Raw genomic sequence first — 19755 nt, forward strand, 5'->3', positions numbered from 1 at the left:
GTGCATCGCAGTTGGATGTGTTTTCTGACATTTACTGCACTTCAACAGATCCTTACACTGCTTCTTAGGATGTCCTGCTTCCAAACAACCAAAGCACAATTTTTTGTCAAAACAGAAGGCTGATTTCTCCTTAGGTTGCAACTTGGAGAATTTTCTGCATTCCATGATCTTGTGCTTGGTGCCATCTCCACAGTAGGTGCATGACTTGTTTGAAGCTTTCTTCTCTGTGACCTCTTGAGCAGTTGTAGTGAAGGCTTTCTTCTTGTTGCTACTGAAGGATTCTGAGTTCCCTATTCTACCAAACACTGGATTCGCAATTATTCTCGCCTGTCTGTCGACAAACTGAACAAGATCGCTGAACTTTACTGTATTTCCTTGTTCTTCTTCAATAGCATACACTTTATTTCTCCATAGATTCCTGTGTCGGTATGGCAGTTTCGCAACAAGAATCTTCAGGGTGTTAGAATGATCTAACTCACTTAAGGCATCCACTGTCTGCATCATGTTCTTACACTCGGTAAGAAATAGTGAAAAGGCATTTAAGCTTTTATCTTCATCTTTAACTTCTTGCCAGGATTTGGCCTTCTTCAGCATTGCTTGAGCAATTTTATGGCCACTTCCAAACTTCTTGGCTAAAGTTTCTTTAGCTTTCTCGAAGCCTTCCTTTGGATCCTCATAATGAAGATAGCTCTCTACATATTTCTTGGCATCTCCATCTGTATGCTGACATAAGAACTCCAGTCTTTCTTTCTCATCATCTGTCTTGTCCTCGACACCAAATGCGAAGGCTCTCATAAATGATGTATACTTTAACGGATCTCCATCGAAAGTCTGGATCTTCGTCTCTGGCAATAAAGCTCGCAACTGCTGTTTTATCAGCAATCGGGTCAATTCACTAAGCTGTTCAGCTTGGTCTGCAGAATGATCTGCCTGTCTTTGCTGTTGAGGCTCTGTTGGTACACTAGCCGTTGGAACATGTGGGGGGCCAACAAGCTGTGTGGGTACACTAGTTGTTGTTGGAACATGTGGGGGGCCAACAGGCTGTGTGGGTACACCAACTGTTGGAAAATATGGTGGGCCCAAATATGGCTGTTGCTGTGGTCTATAGTCCATGTAATATGGCATAAACTGATCATACTGATCTGCGGGTGCTGGTCCCTGCATGTGTCTATATGGCTTCATAGGAGGTGCATCATCATGCACATGTCTTGGTCGGAATGTATATTCCTCAGCATAACTATCGTAATCAAGCCGTGGCTGGTTCACATCACGTTCAGATCTGTGGTCTTCCAACTTTGGCTGTCTAACTTTCGGCCTGACTACTGGGTCCATATTTCTAGGTTTCAACGAAGCAGGAAGTCTATTTGGTAGCACTGGTACTTCCAAGTTCACCTGTACTTTCTGTGCTGACTCCTGATGATGAGGTATTATATTCCTATCATCACACTGCTTTATATTAGAAGCCAATTCAACATGTACAGTTTCTCCCTGTGGTTCAGGAGATATGTCTTGACCAGCTGCCATAGACCTGTCTACATGTACATCTGATGTAGGCCTTTGCATTCTGACATCAGATTTTTGCACAACTGGTTCCTGAATTTCAACCTTTCCAGGACTATCATTTTGATTATCAAGCCAACTTTGTACGTTTTTTCGGCTGTCTATAGTAGATGGTAGAGGCGAACCTTCCTGACTACCTTCAGATGTACTGAGATTTTCATAAATTTCTAATTTGGTTTTTTCTAATTCCAATTCTGCATCTATCTCTATAGACTCCTTTTGTTGTTGCAATTCAAGCTCTTTTTTCTCAATTGCTTGTCTTTTTTGAACTATTGTTTGTTTACTCATTAATTCTGCTTTACGCAGAGCAGCCTTGGCAATAGCACTGCTAATACTACTCTTTGATCTTCTGCTAACTTTGCTTTTAGCAATACTAGCATTTTCAATCTGTTCAATATCACCTGGATATTTTGCAGCCATAATGAGTCTATTTTACAATAAACTGGCTTGTATACTATCTCACTAAATCTGAGATGGTCCCTGAATTAAATTCAGAAACTTATTTCAACTTTACTCGTCAAGGGCAAGGATGCTTCCAGTCATAACAAAGATTAGACTTATCTAAGTCCAAACCCAAGCAAGTTAGACCTAGCCTATTTAGGTCCACTATAGCATGAACGCAAGTCTTGATCAAGTCTAGCGCCAGCGTGTTTGACAAGCATGTGCTGCAAGTGAATTTCTCAGCGCTGAGCTGAGCACAAATTATAATGTACAGTACACACACTGTGTACGATACCAATGCAGTATACTATACTGCAAATGTACATGCACAAAACTTTTGCTCCGATACTTTATCGAAGCTACAACTTTATGTCTTGTGTATAATCGAGGTAACGATCATATACACCTTTTCTACTAATGTAGGGTCTAATTTCTGACTCGTTCTTGAGTCTATCGCTGCTCATTAGCGAACCCTTTTGTTCTATTCTTGACATCACAAATTTGGTTTGACATGACTCGAATGACCATTTTCCCAATACACGCAAGATTTGCATATAATATAACAGCTAGGAAACACAATAGTACTTATCCGTTCTTGTTGGATCTCAGACTACAAGTGATTTATTTCCTGGCACAACATAATATCCATCCACTTATGCAATAATACGTAATCTTTACGTAATCTTTACGGTAGAAAAGGTAAATCTACTCCGAGATGGTCAAACAATTCTGTGACTTTTATCTTATGATTTAGTGCTGATCTCGCTGGTAATCCAAAATAGAGGGCGCCAGTCAGGTAAATTTCCAAGACAGAAGGTGGTGGCTACACTCTTTTATGACATTTATCAATAGATATCCACGAAAAAAGCTTATTCCCAAAATGTCAGTTGATTCCGATTTTGCGTTAGCGAGTTATGCATGATGTTTATTATATTGCTCCATATGCCACTGCTGTAATTTCGTTCTGGTATACCAGAACGAAATTCAAATTTGACGATATTTTTTCTAAACGAATTAATCTGTAATAAATTTTTGGTACCTAAACATTATGTAGCCACAAAGGTTTCCAGTGGTATAAAAATCTCAACTTTTTTGGAGAAAAGTGGGGGATGAGGCTGTGGATCACGAAATGTCCTTTTAATACAAACATTATAATGATGAGAGTATTGTTAGTGTTGCTCGCATAGGCGTATAGATCCCGGGGAAGGGGGATTACCCCCTCGGCCAATATTTTGATGGGGGATTGTCCATACAATCATTTCCCCAATGTTGACCTTTTAACCTTAAAAGTGCCGATTTTTGCGCGATTCGCGCGAATTTATTCCACCTTTTTACCATATTTCACCAGTTTAGCTTCAACAAGGCAAATATTTTCGCGCAAATATTTTGTCTCCAAAAGGTGCTGGATTCACTTCAAGAAAAAGTTTCCAACCCCACCCCATGTCAAAAAAAAAATTGTTTTCAATCTTAGCGATGAAAGTCCAAAAATGAGCAAAAACAGCCAAAAATACATGCATTATCCGGGGTCCAAAAAAAATACTGTAGGCCTACGACTATCGCGTTTTATATCTGACTGATGTTTATGCGTACAAACTAATACAATCCGCAGTCATCGCATAAATGCAAAAACAGCGATGCTAAGATAAACGTATGTTTTTTTTGGCTGTTTTTGTCCCGATTAAGATTTTTCTCCATTTTCCTTCAATTTTTCCCTTTCCTCTTCGCTCCTTTCACATTGTTGACGTATGGGAACAAACCAAAAGTTCGATGACGTAGGCCTATATTATACGGAAATACAACTTTCGCAAAGAACCCTGCGGGCTCCGTCTCTCACTGAAACGTAAACATTGGTAAATGTGAAATGAAATGTTGACAATTCGAACCCAAAAGATCAAATTAACCGACATTTCAAGTTGTAGTTAGCCCGGCCCCAACTCAACACAAAAGTTAGCAATCATGAGAGTTACCGAATCGGGTACCGAATAGCGCGGATTTTTTTTTACCAGTATATAGCAACGACCGCGAAATTGGCAAAATAGGGGTAGGCCTATTTAATTTGTACTGGACCTTGAAATCAGCAAATATATGGGTATTTAATTTGCGCTGTGGACAAAAGGGGTAGGCCTACTTGGGAAAATCCGGTAATTTTATGTCAATATTTTATAGCGTCATTGAAAAGGTGTATAAATTCTAGCCATTGAAAAGGGGTGTTTGAAATTTTAGTCATTGACAGTCACAAAAAAGGGGTTGTTTTTGGCCAAATTTTGTCCTCGATTTTGCATGAAAAAGGGGATAAATTTGATGAAAAATCATTGCAAAGGGGTCTTTGAAAGATTTGGTAACTCTCATGGTTGCCAACTTTTGTGTTGAGTTGGGGCCGCCTATTTTTAAACGATCGGACTTTTTGACCCCTCCCCTAACGAAAGAACTTTCGTTACGCGGTATAGGACGTCATTGAACGTTTGGTTTGCTCCAGAAAACGGTCCGGGTAAAAATAATCCAAGCTTTCAACAAACACAAAACGTTTTGACTCTATTGCTCTAGAGTCAAAAATCTAGTTACCACTTTCTCAAATTTGGGGATATTTTGTTTCTTTGACAAATCAAGGACTGAAATAGGTTTGCAAATATTGTACCGGGGGGATTAAAACGTTCAAAAAAATGAAAGTGTAGTAATTACTTTTGTAATTCATATTGTTTTGTTGTGTTCATAGCAAAATTTGCAAGTTTTTAAAGTTTTGAAGTTAATAAAATAGTGGTAGATATTCATGCAACATTTGCTCAGACTATTCATCCATGATTCGATTTGTCTTTCCTTTTAATATTGGTATTTATTCTCCCTTCGTTTTTATAGTTTGCCAATTATTTTGACCAGCAATTTTGTCAACAAACGAGCCATACACATGTTTTCAGTTTCAATTAAAATGAGAATATATATTATTTTATTATAATTTGGTCAGGTAATTATTCGAAATGTGTAAATTTTATTATTGCATAATTTAAGAAAACTCTGTTAATTTATCCAATTCGTATTGGCATTTTTTTCCAGTTCCAATTTAACAAGTCAATTTTCGGTTTCTAAATTTTATCCAGAAAGGTATGTAAAACATTTGATTCAAATGTTTGATTCTTGAGTCAAATCATAAAGTTAATTCTTGCGGGCTCGTCGTCTTGGAGAACGTCGGCGTCTTGCTGCAGCTGGTTTCTTTGCTGCTGATCTGCTTTTACGTGCTCTCCTCCTCGGTTTGGCAGCAGCTCGCCTTGCTGATCGGCTACGGCTCCTGGATCGTCGTCTTGCTGGGCTCTTTGCAGCTTTTCGAGATCTTGATCTGCGGGCGACCCTCCTCTTTGAAGCGGCTCGTTTTGCGGGACTCCTAGCCCGTCGGCTGCGGCTCCTGGATCGTCTTGCTGGGCTTTTTGCGGCAGCAGCCGGCTTCCGTCTTGGTGCTCTGCGCCTCCTTGAAACGGATCGTCTTGCTGGACTCTGTGTGGTGGTGGCAGCAGCTGCTTTCCTTCTTGGTGATCTGCGCCTCCTTGAAACGGATCTCTTCTTAGAGGCAGGTCGTTTCCTGGAGACGGAACGCTTCCTTGAAGCAGATCGTCGTCTTGAAGCACTCCTAGATCTTGCAGCTCTCTTGGGAGATCTACGTCTGGACGCACGTCGTTTCTTTGCTGGAGCCTGCAATGACAAAATGCAAGACGAACGAAAACGTTAAACTAGAGACCCTTTGAGACAAATTTAATTGCCGATTTTCATATGAAACTTCAAGTTGAAATGCGTCGATTGTCAACTTTGGACCAAAAACTTTTAACTGTTACGCCTGCGAAAATGAGTAGGGCCTACATGTATATAAAAAAAAAACTCGCGGAAGCAAAATTTTATACTTATCAAAATGCGTTACTAAAAGGACGCAGCCAAGGCGCATTCTCTCGGTCGGACATCCGGGAACATTGTCCCCTTTGCACAAGCACGCGCATATAGGCTAGCAACCATCTCGAGAAAGGGGAACTGCAAATGCCCACACTAGTTTTACAAGGCTATTTCTCCTTTGTGACGTCAGCCTGACCAAGAGAATGTCGAAGTCCTGGTAAATTGTTTTTAGAGGAATGGTTGTATAACTATAAGTTCACACTTTTGTTCAGTTTCTGGAAAATAGGCCTAATCATTGACCATGCACAAAAAAAAATAGACCTAAATCTGGATAAGTCAGCCGTCCCGAGGGAAACGTTCCACTTTGTGAACGTAAACAGTAAAATAAGCTGAAAAAAATTTAGCTTTGCCTTTGAAAGGCATTTTTCGTACACGCACGCAGCGCAACCACGCTCATGGGGCGTTTTAGCTCTCTTCGCGCATTGTCACGCGTAAATTTACCGACGCTCTCGATCGCGTACAATCCATGCTCGGCGAAATTTCATGCAAACAACAAACATAAAATCAAACCCAACCGACGCTATTCTTGAGCTAAATGAAAGACAGAATGATGCAATTTCAAGAAATAAAAATGAAAAGTTTAAAAAGGATTATCAAATGACAAAATCCGAACGTAGGCCTATTCTGTTTTAAAAAAAATCAACTTCTTAATACCCAAATCTTGGGAGTTGAAACGGCTGCCTCGACAGCTTTCAAACGCCCCATGAGTTCATGAGTTGAATTCGGTTAATTAAAGCAGAAAAATAATATAAAACTTACCTTTGCTGCAGCAAGACGGTATCCACCAGCTGAGCGCTGAACGGATCCAGAAGCAACTGCTCGCTTCAGACTTGCCAACACTCGGCGACGCCCAGCAGCAGTTGCACGTCCACCACAGAGATGTGCCACAATTGCCTTGTTGGAAGATCCATTCTTGCTGCGAAGAGCAGTAATAGCTTGGACAACATTTGGGGCAGATGCTCTTCTTGCTTTAGAAGGCGAACGGCGTCGGCTCCGGCTACGTTTGGCAGGTGAATTGGAACGGGAACGGGAACGTACACGACGACGGGTAACAGCCATGGTTGACTTGATGAGCAATGATGAGAAAATGGTAGTCAATGGCAATATCCGCGTTCTTTGACGCATTTAGGAACAAAACAAAAATAGTGTGCGATGAGCAACGCGTAACGCGAAACAGACGATGTTTCGCGCAGAGGCGTATGGAGGTAACCATGCAACGGCATGAGACGCGCTGAGCCCGGGTTTCTTGATTTTGGATTGGGTGCACAGGTTCTGTGGATTGGGTGGGGATGTGCGCCTACATGGGATTCGGAAACTTACTCCAAAAATTCTAAATTTGACAAAAAAAAGACACCCAAAATATATTTATTTCTGTTCAAACTTATTTAGGTCTAGGTAAATGTGCACATTCTGGGAAGTGTCGCTAAAAACCTCTGGCTCATTTCCAGATTTTTGGAGAACATGTGGAAAAGGGTGCTTTCTGTGGTCAGGAGGGTATCCATATATGATTTTTGTTTGTTTCAATAAGTAGATAATATGTTTTTTTTTTTTTGTTTTAACAGATAAACTCCCATTTTATGGCTTTGTTTCTTGTATCGGTCCAAATACATGCATGAAATCATGGTGTTCCAGTTACCCCAACAAATTGGGGTAACTGGAACAGTGGGTTGGGTAATTGGAACAAGGGGCATTACTTGCAAGGAGCCTACATTCATAGCTATATTTACATTGAAAAGACATCAGAATATTTTATTTAACATATTTTTTGTGACTAAACAAAAGAATAACAAAAATAATTTTGTTTACATGTTTTTTTTATATAAACAGGGTAAAATACCACGTAATAATACACTTTCTCTCGGTACATAACAGAAAAAATGTTTTTCAGATTTTTAAAAAATCAATAGGAGGCCTAATCTACCATGAATTAGTTAGGCCTATTTGTAGTATAATTTCATAATAATTAAACCAATTAGTAAAAAAAATATTAACATGTTATATATATTTGAAGTCAGTCAACCGTGTTCCATTTACCCCAAGTGGATCTGTTGTGGGGTAAATGGAACACCAAACTAATTAATTAGCTAATTAGCATATTAATTTGCATAATTTCATCATTAAAATCTGTTATTTTATTGTTAAACACATTTATGTTATTGTCGATAACAAACATATTGCCAATATTGTATGACAACTCTCAGCACAACATTCAAATATTTAGGAATCAGTACCCTTAATGTTCACTGAACCGTAGCACCACTTCATGGTCAGTGACAACATTTGAGATTTTCTTCCACTCAAATACCGAGTAAACCCACGTTTGGGGTACTCGGAAACAAAAGCGGAACGTATGGCGTTGGGGTAAATGGAACACTCGGTATGATGTTGCCCAATTTTATTCTTGATTGAGGGAACTGTATTCTCAGCGTTCCATTTACCCCACCGTTCCATTTACCCCAATTTACCCTACTTTTTTCCCCATTTTTATTCACCTGTACTTGGGCCTGGTGGAAGGGAAAAAAGAACATGCAGACATGGTCCACCAGACCCCATCTTTTATACGGTAACCAAGATAGATGCAAAAATACAATCAGATTATGACAATGATACTGCCCAACCCTTTCTCTATACTATTTTCCCCAACTATCTGTCTGAAATTGGTTGACGCGGCGTAACCCGACCTAAACATTGCCGACCCTAAATATTTTTATTTATTTTGCGGGAGTAAATAAAGTCATTTAAATTAATAATCTAAAAATCAAAAAAGGTAGATTGTGAAGTTAGGGAAAGTGGGCCCTATGCGTTCTATCCGTCTCCAGATATCCTGCGTCAGTGTATCACTGTCTTTTAGTAGGTTTTACTATTCGGCCTTTACAAAACAAATACAAAAAACAAACAAAAAATACCAACAAAACAAATTTATTTTTTTTCTATCTATTACGAATAGGCCTAAATTAATTTATAAACTATTATGCCTATGCCCTCTTTCAGACTCGATTTGATTGCTCTGTGATTTTTAATGAGGTATACGAGGGGGTGTCAAAAAGTTTTTGAAATCGCCCAGAAGTGAAAGAGCTATATCAATGAAATTTTGTCAGTGCAATCACTGGTCCTTATGTACACTATGGTGCAAAAATGGTCTCATAAGTATGTTTACTTTTTTTACAGGCGCTAGATGTCAGTACCTGCCTATGTAACCGCATAACCAGCAAAATGGAGAAAATTGAGGCATGTAAGTCATGTAGCATGATGAAGTTCCATTTTAAGGGTTACAGTGCCCAGAATCTGTGATGAAATAACAATTCCTTTTACAAAAAGCAACAGTGACATATCACAATCATACGGTGTACCATCTCCGCCAATTTCCTTTTTAATTTCCCCTTTTTTTTTAATTTCCCTTTTTTTTTTAATTTCCTTTTTTTTTTTAATTTCACTTTTTTTTTAATTCCCTCTTTTTTTTTTTTGAATTTCCTTTTTTTTTTTAAATTTCCCTTTTTTTTTGAATTTCCTTTTTTTTTTTTGAATTTCCCTTTTTTTTTTTGAATTTCCCCTTTTTTTTTTTTTTTTTTTTTGAATTTCCCCTTTTTTTTTTTGAATTTCCCCTTTTTTTTTTTGAATTTCCCTTTTTTTTTTGAATTTCCTTTTTTTTTTTTGAATTTCACCTTTTTTTTTTAATTTCCCCAAGTAAAATAAAGTTTGGCAGAGGCGGGGTTCGAACTCACGGCGCAGGGCTTTGGATACTCTGTGGGCCTAGCGCCTTAGACCAGTCGGCCACTTGTCATATTATTATGTTTCGAAAATTATTTGAACATATGGTCGCAACTTCAACATATGCCTACCACGTGACAAGCAAAGGCAGAAAATGCGGGAGAAAATGTACCATATTTTGGAATTTTATTTGTTAAAAACATTAATGTGTATTAATAGCGCTCAATTGTTGAGAAATCCGACATGATAAATGGGCAATTATTATACATGCATTATCGATTTGAACTCGCTAGGCGGTATGGCTGCACCGGCTGCACGTGCTATAATCCCGGTCCCCGCACTCCGTACATCCGCGGGTATTCATGCTTGTCGGTGAACTTTAAAAACACCCCCTTTTGCATCTCATTTCGCGAAGTTTTTAGGGGAAAACACCCCTTTTTTTAGCGATTTCGCGAATTATTTGCCCTTCGACAATACCCCTATTTTCGCTAAAACGCGAATGATATTTCTAATATACTCTTTTCTGGCAGAAACGCGTCGGCTGCTCGATGGAAATACCCTTTTTTTCAATTTCGCGAACACGTGGTTTGAAAAAACACCCCTTTTTTTGTGTTTCGCGAATCGCGTTTCTTCATCTGAATACACCCCTTATTTCGCAAAATTTTCGACGAGCATGAATACCCGCGGATGCACGGAGTGCGGGGACCGGGGCTATAATACTCCTATATACCGGGTCCGGGGTAGGGGAGAGCGGGGAGTGTTCGCCCTATTTTTTTCTGACCAGCCTAGCGATGTCAATTTTAAGGTTAGGGATGACCTGATTAGCTCATGTGAAAGCCCTATGTCTTAGCTATATACGACCACAATCCCAGAACTATAGGCCTTACAATAACAACAGGATAGAGCAAACAAAAAAGTTTTGCAAAGTGGCCAACTTGCCCCATATTGGGGCAGGTTCGCCCATATGGTGGGGTAAGTTCACCCTAATCACAAAAAAGGGTTTAAACATTGCATAACAATAACATATTCAATGCAAACATTTAGCAAGAGTAAACAGGGCATTCATTCTCTTCTGGGGTGTCACTAAATTTGTTTGCAGGGGTCGGTTCAGGGTAAAATGTAGGGGTCCAAAGTGAGCTTAAATGTATCATGTTTACAACTTCGGGGAGATTATGGATTAGGACATAAACGTATGAGTAATACTGATACCACATAACTTTAAAACACATGCTTTTCAGTAGTTTTACCTTGTTTAATGGTATAATTATCGATATTTTGCATAATATGCTGATGGGGCAGGTCCGCCCTCCAGTTTGGGGTAAGTCCGCCCGGGGAAGCTATAGGGCGAACATGCCCCATCCTCAAAAGGGCGAACGTGCCCCTAGTGCACATTTTTATATTTTCTTCAGGGTATGCAAAATACAAATCGAATAAGGAGTTTATAACTGCATTAAAGTTTTGACAAATCCCATATGTTCCCAATACAGATATCCATTAAAACCATCTGTATTTATGTATCAATGATAATACAACATTATGAATGCAAGAAAAAATTACGTTTTGGTGTAATTTTTTTGTTTTGGCTGCAGTTCGATGAACACGTCCCTATATGTCGCGTAGTTAATATGAGAAGTTTATAATGACCTATGTCACCTAATTTTGCCATCACCAAATTCCCCGATAGCCGTAGTGCTGAGAAACAAGGGGTGGGCGAACCTGCCCCTAGGGCGAACACTCCCCGCTCTCCCCTATATACATGTGGTTCACATTATAGAACCTGCCATTTTTCGTGCATACACGGTCTGGATTTTCGCAATTTATAGGATAATTACACGTAGGTCCCCCAAAGTTTCTTCCAGTTATTGAAGTGCTTATATAATGACATGATGTTGCCAGAGAGTAGTTATTCTTGAGAGGGCACTCACCTCATTTGCATGGCAAAATTACCCGTCTCCTCTGCAGCCAATTTGGTTTCGCTCCATCGAAATCAAGCTGGTCACGGAGGAGACTACTTTCCTTTGTGTTTGTTCATTTGTGTATGGAGAGCCCTTCTTGGAGTCCGTTTGGACTCAGGCTACGCTCTCAGCTAGAGTCCGACGCTGCATTGTACTAGAAACACCTTCTCTGTGAACTCGCTAGAGCAAGGAAAATAAAACTGGTTTCATTACTATCTGTTTTTGAGCTTTTTTGCAGGTCTGCGACCATGGTGTTACCACAACTGTCTTTGCGTCATTAACATGTGCTGGAGTCTAGCACAGGTCAACCAAAGTCCCGGATTTTAATAAGACAATAATGATTGACACACACACCAGGAAGTTTCTCATCCAAAAGAATGAGAAAATTTACTTCTCACCATTTTGGCCGTTTCTCATCAAAATGTCCGTTTTCTCATCCAAAACTTCCTTTAGTGTATTATAGGCCTATTGATCCTAAATTTGCTGGTAGGGTAAAACTCGTTTTAGGGGTGTGTTTAAAAAAGTTGGCCACACATGCGTATAGGCCTACATTATCATACTTGAGTGCCCCTCCCGGTGAAATTTGAGACTCATTTGGTCACCGTCCTAAGCGTCCTTGCCCACACGAGTCGCCCAGGAGTAGGCCCTACCCGGCATTATTAATTATTAGTGGTTAGCCTCCCTAAATACAGTCGCGTATCGTGTTGTCAATTATCGTTACTTGTGTCCATGGATATGACCCCATGTATAAGTAGGCCCCTAGTCTTCATAGAATTCACACAGTCTATGCCATGTCATTTACGGATACAAAGAGGATAATAATGTTGAGGGCGCCCACAAAATCTTACACCGTCTTACACAATGTTCCAAGGCAAAGTTCAGTTTAATATTTACTCATCGTAAAAATACAGACGTTTTATTATGTGATGATGTTGTCTGGATGGGTGGACAGTTGTCACACTGTGGAAAAACAACAACCGGGAATCCGCATTCATTTACAAATAGCATTAAATTAGTATCACATAGTGGCCTCCGTGCAGTGGAAAACCTTAATTCTTTCATCAAAAAGAAATGAAAATGACAAAAAAAACCGGATCCACCTGTACGCCTATAAAATGGGCACAGAAATTTGTCTCAAATATGAATGAATTTTAAGAAACATACGGGATATGATGAACCAATGACCTGACGCCATGATAGTAGGATCTATTAGTCGTTTTATATACAATGTATATACCGTGTTGTCATAATACCAATATTTGACATAATATATAACGAGTAATATTTAGTATTGTAAATATGCAGTTCATATGCACAAACGAACACTGATCTTTATGACATTCAGGTTGTTGTACATCTCATATAACATGTCATATAGGAGGTCATATGTGTTGACCTTCTCCTATTGTATTTGTTCATCTGTGTATGGAGAGGATTAGCGCCATTAAAACTCTATCAGTATTTGGGCGTAAGTTCAGTGAACTCACCAGATTGCTATTCCAAGTACTTTGATAAATACAGATAATATGTATTAATGGGTCGAGGCGATTGCATTGAAAAACTAATAAATTATTCATAACAGTTACGTAATCAATCGATAGTGCGGACACTTTTCATTTACAAACCACCAAAATTCGTAATCTTTTAGCGTTGGAAAAGAAACCACGTGAATAGAGTGTCATCCCCCTGATGTTGCATTCAATAATATAAGCCTACGTATACTTTACTTTACCTTTACTGTCACTATTATAATTATATAAACTTTTTTTTTTTTTTTTTATACTAGTATTTTGATGTAATAAATATCAGTATAATTTCGAGTTCAACTGAATGCTTTCATCATGATTAATAACATGTTTTATTTATCAAAAATCGACTATGGCATAGTCTAGGACCTACGTAAAATTTTCATAAATTTTTTACCATCAATAGAGTGTTAATTTTGACTAAATTCAGAAAATATTTTGGCGTATATAATTATAAAATTGAAATAAAATTCTCTGCCTTGATTTATTTGTTTGTTTATGTATTTATTTAACAATTACCGGTAATTGATTATTTGCTTATTTATGTGTTTATTTATCAATCAATGAATTCTTTTATTTATTAATTTATTGATCAATTAATGATTTTTTTATTTATATTTATTTCTTTATTTAATCGTTTTCATTTAATAAATTAATTGATAACAACCGTATTCATTCCAATAAGCGCCCATGCCCCAATATATAAAGCGCCCACCCAGGGAAGCTTAGGGATTAAGTTTAAAATGTAGCTCCTGGATGACCTTTGACCTCGGATGACCTCGATTTTAAGTTTTACGTGTTCCCCTCATATCAAGGATTCCACCCACCAAGTTTGAGCCCGATCGGACAAAGTTTGAAATTTGACCCTCCATAATGACCTTTGACCTCGCTTGACCTCAATTTTATTTCGGGAATATATTCCCTCGTATCAAGGATTCCACCCACCAAATTTGAGCCCGATCGGACAAAGTTTGAAATTTGACCCCTCCGTAATGACCTTTGACCTTGGTTGACCTCGATTTTATTTCGCGCATTATATTCCCCTTGTAGGCCTATCAAGGATGCCACCCACCAAATTTGGGCCCGATCGGACAAAGTTTAATTTTTTGATGAATATGCATTTTTTTTTGCGAAATAATTTCCCCTTTTTTTTTAATTTCCCTTTTTTTTTTAATTTCCCCGATATTTTTTTTTGATGTGCGTATAATGTTGCAGCTAGTGGATTCAGTTTAGTATACCGCGGGGAGCATTAGCTTTAGTCAAGGCTTCGTCCGTACTTTATCTTTGAACACAGCTATCCAATTGAACATGGATAGCGCTCGCATAGCTTTCTATTTTTTATATCTTGGCCCCGGGATCTTGGCCTATAGTGAAGACAAAAATTAAATCCAAACCTAGTAAAACAATCCGAATCCAATAGATATAGAGTGATCACGAGGCTTATATTAAAGAAGGCCTAATTTGAATTAGATTACATTACAATAATAATTATTAATAATATATTAAATATTTAGACCCTTCCACTGTATAAGTAGCTAATATATAATTATTCGGCATATAGCTAAAGCCACGATTTCTCCGTGTTCATGGTGTTACAAAATTTAAAATCCGTGTTATTCCGTGATTTTCCGTGTCCACTATAAAGCACTAGGCCTATGGGCAGCCTTGCATCGTAGGCCTAAAATTAATGCTATTGTTTAATGGTTGATTACTGCTAAATAATCACTTTTCTTTGTTTTATTTTGCAAATCAACACAAAAGTTAGACATTTTATACAGTTTTTCACTATTTGGTGGCATTTTCAAATTTCCCTGAGCAAACCCCGACATAAGATGAGTTTTTAACATCTTTTTAAACATAGTTACATTTTTAGCAGTTCTAAAATATATAGGCAGTTCATTCCATAGACGTGGAGCTGTAATTTCAAATGACTCACGTGCTGTTATTTTGTTTCTTGAAGAAGTTGCATGTTTCCAGATCGAAGAGTACGAGTGGGAACATAATTTGAAAGAAGTTCAGATAAATCATGAGCAATATCATTATTACATTTATATACAATCAACATAAGTTATAACAACAATTCATTGGACGACAGGAAGCCAATGCAGTTCCTTACCAGTGTGTTATTAGTTTGTGAGAAAAATGCAAAAATAGTCACATAATAGTCATAAAATAGCTCTATTAAATAGTACGAAAACGTTCTAATATGCCGTCCCTTTACATGGCAATTTTAATGGCAATTTTAAAACATTTGTCATGTGCAAAGCAGGGGGGCGAAGATTTTTTGGCAGGCCCAGAAGGGAAGCAAGCAATTTTTTTGGCACGCCTTGGGAAAATTACACCCCCCCTCACGGACCGGGATAAAACCACCTGTAAAAAAAGTAAACATACTTATGAGATCATTTTTGCACCTTAGTGTACAAACTTGTACATAAGGACAAGTGATCGCACTGACAGAATTTCATTGATATCTCTTTCACTTCTGGGCGATTTCAAAAACTTTTTGATACCCCCTCGTATGTCCTAGGGCTAAATCCTGACTTCAAGAGTATAGAACTTGCGAATTAGGCCTAATTTATCCAGAGTGACTACTTACATGAAAACAAATTATAGATCATTATGTGTCAATCTTTAGGCTATTATTTTGAACGAGTGAATCGCTACGGTTTTAGTTATATAGGCTAGATCTTCTAGTTGTTAATTTTGTGATTAATTCTTTTCATTTAACAAAAAGTCTAGGCCTGAATTGATTGAAATGCAAATTCCATGGGACGCCCGGGAACCGGGTGCCCCAAGATGCCTAATGTTGCTGGCCAATGGACATGTATTAGGCATACATAATATGCCTCAATCATTTCGACCTCGCAATAATCTTCCAATAATTTCTCAAATTCTGATAACTTTTGTATTTTTAAATAGCCTATCTGCTGAACCATTTTCCAAATACTGATGGTTCCCAATACGCTTTCTAACTTTGTCCCTATTCTGGTTCAACTCCTGACCTTACTGACCGCATCCCGTTTTATGGTGTAGAAATGTAGGGAAACCAAGAGAAGACGGGAGAGACAGAGGAGAGATATACGGAAATAAAATTGAGAGAGAAGAGAGCGGGGGGAGGGAGGGAAGAGGAGTAAAGATAATGAGGGTTTGCAAAATAATAAAGATTTTGATGGGGGACACCTTTGTTTCCTAAGGGGTGGTGCAATAATTATGTGTATCCCGGAATGGAGAATTATAGGGGGGGGTTGGCAGGCAAAAAAAAAAAAAGGCGGAGCAAGCATTTTTTTCTCAGGTCGAAAAGAGGGGTCAAGCAATTTTTAGCAGGTCGAAAGGGGGGGAGCAATTTTTGGCACAGATATTTTGGGCACCTTTTCTATATTAGGGGCCTATGCCCTTAAAGGAGTATTTCGTGATCCTAGCATCCTCTATTTATGTCATTTTTCATTAGATATCCACGAAAAAACCTATTCCCAAAATGTCAGTTGCTTCCGATTGTGCGTTCGCGAGTTATGCATGATTATGTGTATTACACTGCTCCATAGACAATGCGTTGTAATTTCGTTCTGGTGCACCAGAACGAAATTCAAATTTCACGATATCTTTGCTAAACGAATTAATCTGCAAGAAATATTTTGTACATAAACATTATGTAGCCAGAGGTTTCCAGTGATATAAAAATCTCAACTTTTTTGAGAAAAGTGGGGGATGAGGCTGTGGATCACGAAATGCCCCTTTAAAAGGTGTAGGAAATCATTAGGTACACGTTCAAATGTGAAAAATATCCTGCTCGCTATATCATTATAATGATAAGACAATTTAAGGTTTTAAATTCGGGTTCCCCTAAATCTTGGGGGAATATTCTTTGGCATGACCGGGGGAGCGATTTATGGCAGACCACTTTGAGAATTCACCACCGGGGGGTAGACCTACACACAACTATTGCACAGCCCCTTAGGTATAGGTATTTTGTTTTAGCCCTAGCCCACTCTCCCGAAGTATTTGTACTTGCTCAAGTAGCAATGTACTGCTTTTCGAGAGGGGGATATAGGAATTTTTGTGTTGTATGTCACTGGTGTGTATGGTCTTATAAAATGTCCATATGAAACATAGATGGGGAGGCGGATTTGATCGATGTCCATTTCGATGAAGGATCCCACCGTTTACTTTTTTAAAAAAATCAGAGGATAGGGTTGGTTCACAATTCACATAGAAATCAACACAATAAAATACTCAATTATAGACATCGTATTTGTTTTTTATTTTGAAGAAGCAATTTACACATAGGCCTATTCAAAAAGTGTATTTTAACTGAACATCTTTATTAAAAAACAAAAATATGCATAACATGTACAAGCTATGATTGAAAAGTATATTGCCAATTATAAACATCAGTTATGACGACATTTCTTATCTATATTTTTATTCATCATTTTGATGAATTTAATTTTCAATAAAATCTTGCCAAAAGTAAAATTGTATAAAACGAGAGCAGCAGATTATTTAATAAGTCTTGCCCACCTTTTTCGTAATTGACCACTTGTTGCTGTTGGTGGAGTTAGGCTCTGCTAACTCCAATTAGGCCAGAATTAGCAAAGCAGAAAACTGAAAGTGAGGCTAAAAATGTAAATTACATACGCCCAATTATGCAAAGTTCTTTAGCCAAGTAACTATAAGGCCAAAACAAAATGTGTTTGTTTGTCCATAAAGGCTTATGAAATAGTTGGGTCGGTAGGTTGGATTTTTTTTTTTTTTTTAAAGATATTGCACTTGAAACTGACAACTGACAAGACTTGGTAAATAAGTCCAAACACACAGCACTTCACTGGCTTAACTCTTGAGATGGTTCTGCCAGTTCTGCATAGGCCTGGCATTTTCGGTAATTTTGTACCCGGTACCCAGCGCATTTTTCAAGGCGGGTAACCGGGTACCAAATTGAAAAAAAAAAAAAAAAAAAAGAAGTTTTTAATTTTTTCGGTTTTGTAGTGTCCCTGGACCTAGACCTAAACGCTAGGATCATTCATGGTTGATCTAAAAAAAAAAAAAAAAAAATTCAAGATGTTTTAGTATTTTTAATATGAAAATTGATACTTTGAATACATGTCATACTTATTAATGATTTCAAAATGCATTCAAATTCAATGCATTTTGAAATCATTAATAGACTATGACATGAATACAAATTATCAATTTTCATATTAAAAAATTTTTTTTTTTTTTTAGGTCAACCATGAATGATCCTAGCATTTAGGTCTAGGTCCAGGGACACTACAAAACAAAAAATTCAAAAAAAAAAAAAAATTCAAAAAAAACAAAAAAACGGTCGGGACCAGGGTACACGGTCGGTCGGACGAGGACAAACAAACAATTTTTTTTTTGGGCCTAAGGACTAGCTGAGACTGGGTACATATGGGTACAATAGAAGTATATTGTGTTTAGCATTTTGCTAATTTTAATCTGCATAATTAATTAGGGCTTTATTTCTTGAAAAAATAAAATGAACTCTAATAGCCTCTAATTAATTATGCCGATTAAAACTATCAAAATGCTAAATGTAATATACTTCTATTTTACTTGTACTACATATATACTAAGTCTCAGCTAGATAGACCTTATATTTACTTGGCATATATTAATTTTGCATAATTGGGAGTATGTAATTTACATAATAAGGTGGATGCACACATGGACAGGTAAGCGCAATGAAATCAGGCTCATGTTGGCAGAGACAGAAATTAAGATTACATTATCATCTTATTGTAGGTGAATCAATGAGCATTATTATACCACAGGTATTATACATGTGTAAACACCAACAACAAGACAGGGGCGTAGCAAGCGGGGGACAGGGGGACAAAGTCCATGGGCCCGAGGGTTCAGGGGCCCCGAGCACAAAAGCGAAAATTAAATAAGGGCTGATAATGGAGAGCAGGGCCGGATTTACCATTGGGCCAGAGTCCAGGGCCCCCAAAATTGCATATGCATCTTTCTTTTAACCCCAATAACAGGAAGGTTTTTGGCCAAAACAGGGTAAAATTGTAAAATTTTCTGTGCTTCGTGCGCATTCAAATAGCAAAATTCATGTTGATCTGGGGCTAAAATAGTCTGAAATTAATTTTTTTCATGTGCTTTACTTCTCGCAAATGTCCTAGTAACATCGGAACAAAATATGTTAGTCCCCTCTATATTATACGTAAACTGACTTGAGTGCACATACCTTCCTCGGCACGTGAGTTTGGGGCCTCCAAATTTGGCCTGGCCCATGCCCCCCCGTAAGGTAAACCGTGCCCTGGTTAAAGGGCCCATACTGCTCCTTGTCCATGGGCCCCTGATGCTCTTGCTACGCCCCTGCAACAAGGTTACATCGTGTTCCATTCTATTATCTTATGCACTGCTACAAAAATAACCAATTATTCAAAATTACATTTTATATTAAAAGGGCATTTCATGATCCACAGTCTCACCCCCCACCCACCCCACTTTTCTCAAAACCCCCACCACCAGTTATTTTTAATGTATATGAGGCACTGATTGGCATTTCCTACGATTATTGAAGTACAGATAGATAATCCCCTTGATAAATACTTTTATCTCGCAAACTAGTAGTGTGTGATGCTATAGTATTATAGTATCAGCAT

The 19755-nt window shown here is 38.1% G+C and overlaps 1 long non-coding RNA gene across 1 annotated transcript; it reads left to right on the forward strand.

The window, feature by feature from the left end:
• Window positions 1-17655: 17655 nt before the first annotated feature.
• On the forward strand, window positions 17656-18591 carry LOC140158627 (uncharacterized). Its single transcript, XR_011859808.1, has 2 exons — window positions 17656-17794; window positions 18505-18591. It is a non-coding gene; the product is annotated as an uncharacterized lncRNA (long non-coding RNA).
• The last annotated feature ends 1164 nt before the right edge of the window (window positions 18592-19755 follow it).

This window comes from Amphiura filiformis, chromosome 8 (genome assembly GCF_039555335.1).
Source record: "Amphiura filiformis chromosome 8, Afil_fr2py, whole genome shotgun sequence".
In the NCBI taxonomy this organism is placed as follows: domain Eukaryota; kingdom Metazoa; phylum Echinodermata; class Ophiuroidea; order Amphilepidida; family Amphiuridae; genus Amphiura; species Amphiura filiformis.